Source organism: Chrysemys picta, chromosome 21, assembly GCF_011386835.1.
Source record: "Chrysemys picta bellii isolate R12L10 chromosome 21, ASM1138683v2, whole genome shotgun sequence".
NCBI classification, from domain to species: domain Eukaryota; kingdom Metazoa; phylum Chordata; order Testudines; family Emydidae; genus Chrysemys; species Chrysemys picta.
The window spans coordinates 14,981,184-14,987,784 of NC_088811.1; positions in this window are offsets into that span (position 1 = coordinate 14,981,184).

Genomic DNA, 6,601 nt, shown 5'->3' on the forward strand with positions numbered 1-6,601 from the left:
GGTAAAGTCCTGGGAGTTAGTTGAGTGGGACTAGAAGTACTCGAGCTTTCTTTGAGTGATCTACATAGACAATCCCAGGTGAGGACCCTGTCGGTCTTAGTTAACCCCAGGAGAGGGGGTGAAGAAACTGGAACTTGAGTGGAGTACCCTGAAAGGGCTGTGGAACTAAAATGGGACCTGGCTAGAGAGCTGAGTCGGAAAAAGAGGCAGACCACCACAGAACCAGGAACAACTGTCAGCAGGGGGTGCCCTCCGAATCTGCTCCTCCCCACCCAGCCACGAGGAGCCATGCCAGAGGTGAGTCAACCCTTCGACATGGCCATTTCATGTTCTAAAATATTTTGTGCAAAGACTAAAATGACATTCCAATAGCTCAGTGACAACAGCCTCCTTGGCCCTGTCCCCATGAAGGAAAGAAGTGCTCTTTAAAATCGAATTAGCTTAATGGAGTTACCTTAACATGACTGGAAATGTCCTTTCACACCCAGGTGGACACAGTTTAACACCTTTACAACTCTGCCAACTGGCTGTGTGGCTGCCCCACAAGGCTAACTCCACTGAACTAACTCAATTTTAAAAGCACCCTTCTTCGGGGTCCAGACAGACCCACCCAGCATCACCAGCATTATTCCCAAGCACTCTGATATAGGGAAACAGGCCCCCACAATCATAAGATTTGCATCACAATCAAGAGATTTAAAAAATAACAACATTGGGGCTTTTTTGTTGCCCTTCTGCTCTTTTCAGCTTTTCTCTACAACCATGAGAACTAGAAACGTACTTTCTCTTAAATTTCCCTGAGGGACTCCTTTAAATAATCAAAGGTTTGGCTGGATAACATCATCTCCTCGCAGTTGTTCATGTCTCCTCTATGGAAAAACTTATAAAATAATTGCATTATTTATTTTGACGTGTTGCCTAACCTCTTAGGCCCCAAGTTAACACTGGGATATAAAGCGGGGAAATAGAGTGTGAAAATGCTGTTTGCTGGTGGGTTAATGATCTAACAGAACACCTGTATTACAAACATTTTATTAGCAAGGGATATGTTATGCAGCTAACAAAGTTTGTAAGAGGGGAGCATGGATGACTGAATCAGACACTTGAGAAATCATCTCTGGGGTTTCTTAAGCATGGAGTGCTTTGAGGTAAACTCACAGGGTTCATGATGGGGAACGGTCACATTCATTTGGGTAACTCTATCTAGGGTTTATTCCGGACTCCTTTCTTTTGGGGGCTGAGCCGGGCAGGTGTCATGCAGAATGATTCAGTTTTGCTTTCTGTCCTGAGTAAAGTGTACAAAAGCCACACGCAACTTAAAAGGGTGAGAATTAATGTCACTTTCAGATCTTCCTGCCTTAGTACAATGGCAATAACATTTAGGATCCTAACACCACATGTTAGGAGTATGTTCAAATCCCTAAACCGGGCTTTCATTGACAGCTTTTTTTTGTTCAGTTTCATGGCAATATTATTGTTGATTTAAGGCCCAATCCTGTAAACACTTGCATGTCAGTAACTTTGCACACAAGTAGTCACTGACACTCCATAACGTACTGGTGAACATAACGTGGTACAGACTGAAACAACAAGGTCTTGGTAACATGGACCCAGATCTTCAAAGATATTTAAGCTCCTTACTTCAATTCATTTCAGTGGAAGTTGGGAGCCGAATCATAGAATATCAGGGTTGGAAGGGACCTCAGGAGGTCATCTAATCCAACCCCCTGCTCAAAGCAGGACCAATTGCCAACTAAATCATCCCAGCCAGGGCTTTGTCAAGCCGGGCCTTAAAAACCTTTACGGAAGGAGATTCCACCACCTCCCTCGGTAACCCATTCCAGTGCTTCACCACTCTCCTAGTGAAAAAGTTTTTCCTAATATCCAACCTAAACCTCCCCCACTGCAACTTGAGACCATTACTCCTTGTTCTGTCATCTGGTACCACTGAGAACAGTCTAGATCCATCCTCTTTGGAACCCCCTTTCAGGTAGTTAAAAGCAGCTATCAAATCCCCCCTCATTCTTCTCTTCTGCAGACTAACCTATCTCAGTTCCCTCAGCCTCTCCTCATAACTCACGTGCTCCAGTCCCCTAATCATTTTTGTTGCCCTCTGCTGGACTCTTTCCAATTTTTCCACATCCTTCTTGTAGTGTGGGGCCCAAAACTGGACACAGTACTCCAGGTGAGGCCTCACCAATGTCCAATAGAGGGGAATGATCACGTTCCTCGATCTGCTGGCAATGCCCCTACTTATACAGCCCAAAATGCCATTAGCCTTCTTGGCAACAAGGGCACACTGTTGACTCATATCCAGCTTCTCGTCCACTGTAACCCCTAGGTCCTTTTCTGGAGAACTGCTTCCTAGCCATTCGGTCCCTAGTCTGTAACAGTGCATGGGATTCTTCCGTCCTAAGTGCAGGACTCTGCACTTGTCCTTGTTGAACCTCATCAGGTAATACCTTTGAGGATCTCAGCCTCGGTATCTGGACGCAGCAGCGTTTGTGTGTTAGAAATGTAGTGGGGAATGAGATTCAATAGCAACGCAATCTTTGAGAGGCAAGGCGAGAGCACTGTTCTGGGAAGGTGAATTCCAAGCTGTCTAAGGAGAGCACTGTGGAGTAGTGAGGTTCTAGTGTACACTGGAAATCTGCCATCAAACGTGTAAACTCTCTCGGACACCAAGTGAGCATTAAGATACTATCAAATATTTAGAAGCAGGGCATGACCTCTGCTTAAGTGATTAACTTCAATTCTTTCTTGACTTGAGTAGAGAACACTTCCTTGCCAAACCATACCACCAAGAGACGCATCCTTGCAAGGAAAGAGGTTTTGTTTTCTTGGATTCTCATGAGATAAATATTGTACCAGGGATGAGCCCTCTCTGTATGACCCTGGTTAAATAGCACCTAGAAAACTGCTTTCACTTCTGAGCACCTAGAGACCACAGAGGCATAGAACGACTGAAGGGAATTAAGAGTTATGAAGGGGTTGGAGGGACTGTCTTATAAAAAGAGGCGAAAAGACTCCTGGGACAGGATTCTCCATTGCCCTTCGGGTCATTTACACCAGCGTGAAGTGGGGATTAAAAGCCGCTAATTCCATTTGGTTGCATTTTACACCGACTTTGCACTGGGGTAGCTGACGACACACGGTTCTGGGCATGCGTAAATATTAGTGAAATGGGAGCAAACGTGAAATCTGAATGCCCAGTGATTGGGGATCAGACTGGACATCCAGATAGGTTCCAAGACCAGAGACAGCGTGGTCCAGTGGGGAGGGTGCTGAAGTGGGGTGTAAAGAGATCTGAGGTCTGTGTCTGGATCTGTTGCCAAATCATTCCAACTCTCCTGCCCCGATGCTCACAGGTATTTAACCTGTGATGAGCTGGGGCCTCCATTTCCCCTCCCACCTATTCTCTGCCTTGGCTGTTCAGACAGCGAGCTCTTCAGAGCAGGGATGATCTCTCACTATGTTTGTGCTAGGCGCTGTACAATGGGACCCTGATCTCAGTAGGACATCCAGCCACTACTGTAATACAAATAGTAATAGAACTAGCAGATACGGGGGTCTTGTCCCCAGGCCTCCAAACATTGGCACGTTATCCCTTCTGAATATGGTCACCATTTTTTGCCTCATGAGTTCCCCTGATACACTCAGCGCAGAGGTTGCATCACGCTGAACTGCAGGTGGGTGGGAGAGCTGGAGCCAGATCGGGCGCATCCAGCTAAGTAGAAGAGTGGCTGGCGTAGAACCCTCTCCAGGAGAGGCGCGACGCTTCAAAGGGATTTGGACATGGCAGCTTGTCTGTAGCTGTGTGGGATTCCTTTGATCTGTAGTGAGGAGCTGTTTGTATTACAGAACTGTTCTGAGATCCACAACATTGTAAAATCTGAACAGGAGAGAAGAGCTGTGGCAGCATGGTTACTCCACGGGGCAGATCAGACCGCTGAAAGGAAGCTAGTCAATAGACCTGGTAGGAAGCTACTGCCTTGAGGTCAAGGGGAAAGGGCCTTATGGGAGGGAGTGGCTTGTACTTACTGCCCTTCTCCTCGTCTTATTAAATAATTGCAGCTGAGTTTGAGAAGTTGCCCTTGGTGGTTCTATCAGCTGTGTATGGGGGGCAGGGGTAGTTAATATTGTTGCTGATAGTTCTGTTCTTGTTTTGTGCCTGATCTTACAACTCCTCTCGTGTTGCCTAGCAGGATAACATCCCTCTGGGCCCTTCCCAGGCAGCTCCCCCCTCCAAACATCTATTCCAATCTGTTGTTTCAACGGGGTTGTATTTTGCATGATCGCTGTGTTCTTTACCACTGGTTGGAGGCTGGGAACAAGCTTGGCTGATTGTAGGCCTACCTGACTCTGTGATGTGGGCAGCTTGACCACATTCTGGCACTGGCAGCGATCAGGCACAACAGGGGGTAGCACTGGGAGGACACACACTGCCTTCGCAAACACCTCTCCCCTACATCAGCACTGCACCATTCTAAGAGAACACAGGCTAGGAACGTGCTCAGAGTTGCTCACAGGAAGGCAAACAAGGGATACAGAGCTGCATTGGGGCTGGTTCTAGTAAACGGTGGAGGAGCTCTGTGCACTAGAGGCTAATAATGTTGTTGAGCCTGGCCACAATCATCCAGAACAGACCAGACTTGGCCAATATCGGTGTCGAGGAATTAAATCAATGTGAAACTGTAAATGCACCAGCTAAGCTAGGACAGTCCCCTCTAGTTAGCATAAAGAGACCCTCTCCAGGAATGATGCACCTACTAATATATCTCCCACCCACCTGCCCCTCAAACTTACCCCTCAATTGAACATATTGACTTACCCTTAAACCACTTGCTCACTTTTCCTTCTAATGAACACTCCAGACGCTTCTAGAGCCACTGAAGGGCCTTTGCTTTCCGTTGTAATTTAGGGACGGGGGCTCCTCCCATTATAGTGAGTACTTAAATTTCATCTTAATGGGAATTGCAAACAACTGTCACAGAGAAAGATTAGATGGCTCAATTGCTAGAGAAGATTCATCCTGAACTGCCTTCTAGTGTTGCATACGTGATGGGAGGCTCCGGTTCTTTTATTTTAGGCACCAGCACAGCAAAACAAAAGCGGATAAATGAAAGCAAGTCACACAAGCTGGATTTATGGCCCAGATTCAGCAAAGTGCTTAAAAGGGATGGGATTACACACATGCTGCAGTTACGCATATACTGGAGTCCCCTTACCTCCACTAAGGAAAAGTTTGTAGATGCTTATAGTAACAAATGAGTAGAAAAGACAGATTAGAAAGAGGTGATTTATCATTTTCCTTTGTGGTTGGCGGTGCTTTGTATCCGGGCAGCTTCACTTGTCTGTAGGTTTTGGCACAGCGACAGACAAGAGAAAAACCATTTTTAGAAGACTCATGATTTAAAAAACCCACCAGAGTAGTACAGAAAACAGGCCAGGTACACTCGGTTAGACTCCCTTTAAAACCGCCCAGATTTCAAGGTGACAATGCTTTTACCAGCTGGGATTCATCTACAGGGCACAAATCACTTCCCCAGACACACTGTCTTGGCAATTGGGGATAACTCAGGGTTCATCATCCTCACTATTGCTCAGAGGAGCTGGGTCTTGCTTGGTGCACTTCCCTGCTTCTTATGCATCTTCAAAATTATTAACATCAGGGAAGTCATTTTTGAGCTTCTTTAAAAGTAGTGTTTATTGGTTATATGGCGTCAGCTAGCTGTCTAAGGCAGGCCTGCCTTCATTCACTGGTAACTGGTTTGTGGTATCTTCACTGAATGAAGTAACGTAACTCACAGATTGGTTTGTAAACCATGATCGTTAGTGGTAGTCTTTGAGCAGGTCTGGTGCAGATGTAGGAAGATCTTAGATGTTTGACATAGATAATTTCCTGGATTTACGGTGTAAGAGTAACTTGTTTTAAGGTTAGCACCCAGAAATGCTTAGAATTTTCAAACCACATAGAACTTAGCCCTGGTCTACACTGGGAAGGGTGGGGGGGGAGAGAATCGATCCAAGTTACTCAACTTCAGCTACGTTATTCACGTAGCTGAAGTTGACATATTTAGACCTACTCACCACGGTGTCTTCACTGCGGTGAGTCGACTGCTGCCGCTCCCCCATCGACTCCGCCTCTCGCGGCGGTGGAGTACAGGAGTCGACGGGAGAGCACCCGGGGATCAATTTATCACGTCTACACTAGAAGCGATAAATCGACCCCTGCTGGATCAATCACTGCCCGCAGATCCAGTGGGTAGTGTAGACATACCCTTAAAGGGTAGTTTAAGACACACAGGTGGTAATCCTAGAACTAAGTCACTATGGGAAAGTGTACACAATCCATGCCCTGCTCTAGCTTTTCTGCTGCAGGGTTGTTAATTTGGCCCTCTTTATAGCACAATACCATTGCATGAAGGGGTAGCAAAATGGAGCTAGCCAGCTCCTGAATAGAGTTGGTGTTGCACAGCTCATGCTTGCCTCACACTGGGCTGGTCACTTAGTGTCTCTGGACCGCTGTTCCTCCTCTGTAAAATGGAGATAATACCATTGCTCTACCACACTGGGTGTTGAGGATAAATACATTGAACAC